Source organism: Platalea leucorodia (assembly GCF_965183815.1).
Source record: "Platalea leucorodia genome assembly, chromosome: 4".
Taxonomy (NCBI): domain Eukaryota; kingdom Metazoa; phylum Chordata; class Aves; order Pelecaniformes; family Threskiornithidae; genus Platalea; species Platalea leucorodia.
The window spans coordinates 69239351-69245526 of record NC_138826.1 but is presented as its reverse complement, the minus strand read 5'-3'; positions in this window follow the sequence as shown (position 1 = coordinate 69245526).

Here is a 6176-nt window from a genome sequence, read left to right as displayed (position 1 = left end):
CAATATCTCTGTCCCAGAGGGATTTACAAGGAAAGATTAAGGACACCAGATAGCTAGGTGAGCTAAAGAACAAGCCAGGGCAGTCTGAGGGCTCAGAGATGTCTGTGGTGTGCAAACACTATCGGCAGGATCGTGTCTTCCTCATCCCGAAGAAGACTAATTTCACTGAAACTGGTGGCCTGGATCACTGAGAGAAGTCAGTGTGAAAATGGAAATCAGGGCCATAAGCTGGGGGGAGGAATTGTTACAAGGGGGTTTATGGGGGATTAAAGGATGAAACTGTCATATGGAAAATGTAAGTGGAGTGTCATGGAGAGCTGTGAGACTGCAGAGGGGTCTCCCCCAAGGGGTCTGCAAGCGCTGTTGTTTGAGTCACTTGAAATCAGGTGAGGCAAAACCTCTAAGCATCTGCCATAAATAATGGCCCTTCATTTTTGTCAGGGGCTAGGACAAGACAGGGCTCTCCCATCACTCGTTTCCGAGATGCTATTAGGCTGATGTGACCTGATCCATCAGACTGTGGCAACAGCCTTCCAGGATGTCCATCGATGGGTAGTGTGTAGCTCCACGCTTTCACATCTCATTGCCACTGCCTTGGAGAAGTGATTCAGATCTGCTGAGGGAACAAAATGTTATCATGACCGGATTTGAGCCTGAGCTCTCTGCCAGGCCCTTTGGACAGAGATGACAACCACACATTTTTGTTTGAGAAATGGAATGAGTCTGCTGAGAAATGGCCAGGGTGTTTCTGGCTGGGACAGGTGTAGCACATGTCCTGGGAGATCAGATGGACTGGTTCAGTCCAAGACAGGACAGCCGGAGCCATACACTGGCGGTGAGGAATCCGATTCCTTTTTTTCCCAGCTGCCTGCTCAGGGAATACCACAGACTATTACTCTGAAGATCGGATGAAACTACGACTGCATTTCTATATGCAGGTCTTGCTAGGGTGTGGTCAGCTTCCTTGAATGACTCCTCTAGCAACCCTTTGGCAGGTTTAAGATACATTTATGCCCAAGGAAATCCTATATATCTGAAGGACTGTGGAGTTTAGGGTGTCCCAACCTGGCATTTTCTGGAAACATCAGAGTATAAAACAATGCAAAAATAGCATCCTGGGGACCATCACACCCATGAAACAAGTGGACTTTCTTACTTCTTGCTCTGAAGATAGTTAGGGGGTGCAGAGAAAGGGAAAGATGCCACTATTAGGTGAGATGGGATGAAAACTGGAAGAGTAGGAGGTGTTGGGGTTTAACACCAACTGTGTTGGAGAGACAACACAGCAGGGCATAAGCAATCCATAAGCAATAAGTTTCTGGAATGTGTTGACTATAATTTCCTTCTCCAAGTGATAGAGGAGCCAATGAGGAGAGGTGCTATGCTGGACCTTGTTCTCACCAACAAGATGGGGCTGGTGGGGAATGTGAAGCTCAAGGGCAGCCTTGGCTGCAGTGACCATGAAATGGTGGAGTTCAAGATCCTTAAGGCACTGAGGAGGGCGCACAGCAAGCTCACTACCCTGGATTTCAGGAGAGCAGACTTTGGCCTCTTCAGGGATCTGCTTGGTAGACTACCATGGGATAAAGCCCTGGAGGGAAGAGGGGCCAAGAAAGCTGGTTAATATTCAAGGATCACCTCCTCCAAGCTCGGGAGTGATGCATCCCAACAAAGAGGAAGTCAGGCAAAAATGCCAGGAGGCCTGCATGGATGAACAAGGAGACCCTGGACAAACTCAGACTCACAAAGGAAGCCTACAGAGAGTGGAAGCAAGGACAGGTAGCCTAGGAGGAATACGGAGAAATTGTCAGAGCAGCCAGGGATCAAGTTAGGAAAGCTAAAGCCCTGATAGAATTAAGTCTGGCCAGCGACATCAAGGGCAACAAGAAAAGCTTCTATAGGTACGTCAGTGGTAAAAGGAAGACTAGGGAAAATGTGGGCCCTCTCCAGAAGGAAACGGGAGACCTGGTTACCCGGGATATGGAGAAGGCTGAGGTACTCAATGACTCTTTTGCCTCAGTCTTCACCGGCAAGTGCTCAAGCCATGCTGCCCAAGTCGCAGAAGGCAAAGACAGGGACTGGGAGAATGAAGAACCACCCACTGTAGAAGATCAGGTTCGAGATCATCTAAGGAACCTCCAGGTACACAAGTCCATGGGACCCGATGAGATGCATCTGCGGGTCCTGAGGGAACTGGCAGATGAAGTTGCTAAGCCACTATCTATCATATTGCTCTCTACAACTACCTGAAAGGAGGTTGTAGCGAGGTGGGGGTTGGTCTCTTCTCCCTAGTAACAAGTGATAGGACGAGAGGAAATAGCCTCAAGCTGCGCCAGGGGAAGTTTAGGTTGGATATTAGAAAAAACTTCTTCACCGAAAGGGTAGTCAGGCATTGGAACAGGCTGCCCAGGGAAGTGGTTGAGTCTCCATCCCTGGAGGTATTTAGAAGACGGGTAGACATGGTGCTCGAGGACATGGTTTAGTGGTGGACTTGGTAATGATAGGTTAACGGTTGGACTCGATGATCTTAAGGGTCTTTTCCAACCTTAACGATTCTATGATTCTATTCTATGATTCTATATTTGAGAAGTCGTGGCAGTCCAGTGAAGTTCCCACTGGCTGGAAAGGGGAAAACATAACCTTGATTTTTAAAAAGGGAAAAAAGGAAGACCCAGGGAGCTATAGGCCAGTCAGTCTCACCTCTGTGCCCAGCAAGATCATGGAGCAGATCCTCCTGGAAACTATGCTAAGGCATGTGGAAAATTAAGGAGGTGATTTGTGACAGCCAACATGACTTCACTAAGGGCAAATCGTGCCTGACAAATTTGGTGGCCTTCTATGATGGGGTTACAGCGTTGGTGGATAAGGGAAGAGCAACTGACATCATCTACTTGGACTTGGGCAAAGCATTTGACAGTGTCCCACACGACATCCTTGTCTCTAAATTGAAGAGACATAAATTTGATGGATGGACCACTCGGTGGATAAGGAATTGGCTGGATGGTCGCACTCAAAGTGTTGCGGTCAACAGCTTGATATCCAAGTGGAGAACAGTGATGAGTGGTGTTCCTCAGGGATCGATATTGGGACTAGCGCTGTTTAACATCTTTGTTGGTGACATGGACAGTGGGACTGAGTGCACCCTCAGCAAGTTTGCCGATGACACCAAGCTGTGTGGTGTGGTTGACACGCTGGAGGGAAGGGATGCCATCCAGAGGGACCTTGACAGGCTTGAGAGGTGGGCCTGTGTGAATCTCATGAAGTTCAACAAGGCCAAGTGCAAGGTCCTGCACATGGGTCGGGGCAATCCCAAGCACAAATACAGGCTGGGTAGAGAATGGATTGAGAGTAGCCCTGAGGAGAAGGACTTGAGGGTGTTGGTTGATGAGAAGCTCAACAGGACCCAGCAATGTGTGCTTGCAGCCCAGAAAGCCAACTGTATTCTGGGCTGCATCAAAAGAAGCATGAGGGAGGTGATTCTCCCCCTCTGCTCTGCTCTCGTGAGACCCCACCTGGAGTACGGTGTTCAGCTCTGGGGCCTCCAACATAAGAAGGACATGGACATGTTGGAACGAGTCCAGAGGAGGGCCACAAAAATGATCAGAAGGCTGGAGAACCTCTCCTATGAAGGCAGGCTGAGACAGTTGGGGTTGTTCAGCCTGGAGAAGAGAAGGCTCCAGGGAGACCTTATAGCAGCCTTCCAGGACCTGAAGGGGGCCTACAAAAAAGGTGGAGAAGGACTTTTTACAAGGGCATGTAGTGATAGGACAAGGGGTAATGGCTTTAAACTGAAAGAGATTAGATTTAGATTAGATATAAGGAAGAAATTCTTCACTATGAAGGTGGTGAGGCACTGGAACAGGTTGCCCAGGGAAGTTGTGGATGCCCCATCCCTGGAAGTGTTCAAGGCCAGGTTGGATGGGGCTTTGAGCAACCTGGTGTAGTGGAAGGTGTTCCTTCCCATTGCAGGGGAGTGTTGGAACTAGATGATTTTTAAGGTCCCTTCCAACCCAAACCACTCTATGATTCTATGATTCTAAGATGCCATTACCAGAAACTGCTCCACTCCATGCTAATTTGTTCTGGTTGCACATCAGAATAAAATTATGAAATCGGTGAAAAACAAAGTAATAGTATTAAGTTTCTCTGGGATTTGACTGGCTGCATATGGATGGAGATGCTACACATATCCTGAAACCTAGATTTGCTGTTCAGTGGGAAATTCTGAAACTTCATAAATAAACAAGAAAGCCCAAGCAAAATTGTTCTACATCAAAACAAACCCTCCAAGTACTGAACCTGCTAGCAAAAAAGGAATTCTAAGGATTTGATTTTTCAAGATGAAGTTGAAGTTTGCTCAGCAGCTCTGCTTCTCACCTCTCTGCTCAAAAACAGGGCTTCTAGAGGACCTCAGAAGCATGAAGCAGAGCTTCCAGATTCTGGGCAGGCATCATGACGTGTAAGAACCCTGGCCATGAGGTTACCAGACAGACATGTGGAGTGGACAGAAAGTAGACAATAACCCTGGAAAGCTGCTTGATTTCTATTAAAAGACTTGTGAAATTCAAACACTCCATATCCTCACTAAGAAAAATTGTCACATTATGATCATCCCAGAACTTCCTCTATGCTACACAAATATTCCCCCAGGATAAGCTGTCCCAGCGCAGGTGCTGGCTTGCAATCCTGGTCTGCTTGTGCAAAGAGTGATGCTCCTGTAGCTTTAGATGATTACAATGCCAGTGTCTATATTCAAGCTAATCATTGCACAGGGACAATTCACACCCTGGAAACTGCACTAACGTGTGGACTTCACCTAACCTAGAAACCTTAGTGTGATCACTTTTTCTTCTTTAAAGTGAGCCCAGGGTGCTTAATTCAGGTATGTGTGGCTGCAATGCAGTCACCTAAAGTTGCATGAGGTAAACACCATAAGTAATTCCTGTTTATTTTAATCGGTTAGGTGCTTAAACCCCTTTGTTGGAGCTGAAGTGTAGTCCTGTATCTGATTGGACTGTCCTTCAGATGACAGGTAAGATGCCAGGGATGAAGAAGATATAGAGTAAAGATCCAAGCATGGGAAAAAGGTCTTGTGTAAGACCTGTAGGTGGAAGGACACAGTATATCTGACTTCTGCTGAATAGTTGTGGCCCAAAGAAATGAAACCCATATAGGGTGGGATTTACCTTTTTTCTGCACACTTACAGGTACCTGAAGTACACAGAAAGCTGGTACCAATCAGACAAGAAAGCTATTGATTCACTGTGATCCACTATGTAACTGACAACTAGTGGCTAGAGGAAGGCTGAAGACCTGGCAGCTACAGTCTGGCCAGAGGGATTTCTTAAGTAAGCAAACTATTTAGAGTCATTAACCTAGCTGCACTCCCATGTGGACAGGACAGCATCCCCACCAAACCTTTGGGTCATGATTTGCTTTGCTTTTAGACTGTGTCATGAATGGCTACCCTTACAAGTGATGTGTCTGCGAGCATTTTTAATGGCTTTGCTCAGTAGCTTTCCCTGTCAGTGTGCAATATGTGCTGTGGCTGCAAGACGGAGGATGGTGCAACCCTTTAAACAGTGCTTTCAAAAAGTGCTTCCCATGAAAGTGGAGACATGAGTGGAAACAGGATTGGACCCTGAATAAGCAGGGGAAAAAAAACGCCATATGTTGGAAGGAGATTAATATTATGTAAATAATAAAGCATACAGACATTCTGTAAGTGGGCAGGCTGATCTCATTATTGATCTACAATTAAACCAAACTGTGGGGTCATACCAACCTATTATGTCTAGCAGATTAAACTCAGTTAGGCTGTCTCTTTTCGTTATTGTTTCTGATGCAGTTTTAGAGCTTCCTTAATTCAGGTCAAAAAATGAGAGGCTTCCTCATAACCATTTTAATTAACCAGCTGAAGAATTCTCTTGCCCCCAGAGACTCATGGTACAAAATCCAGAGCTCAGCACTGCTACTCCTCTCAGACTGTCATATTTAAGCTCAAATTGTGTTTGTGCCCCTTTATTCAAGTCAAAAACACAGACAGCAAATCAAACCCATCCCCCTCCCTCATTGACAACTTGGAAAAAAAAATGTACCTTGGAAGTTTGATTTTTGACCTAAATATGTTCTTTGCCACTCCAGCACATGAGGACCAGAATGTATGAGGAAAGCGA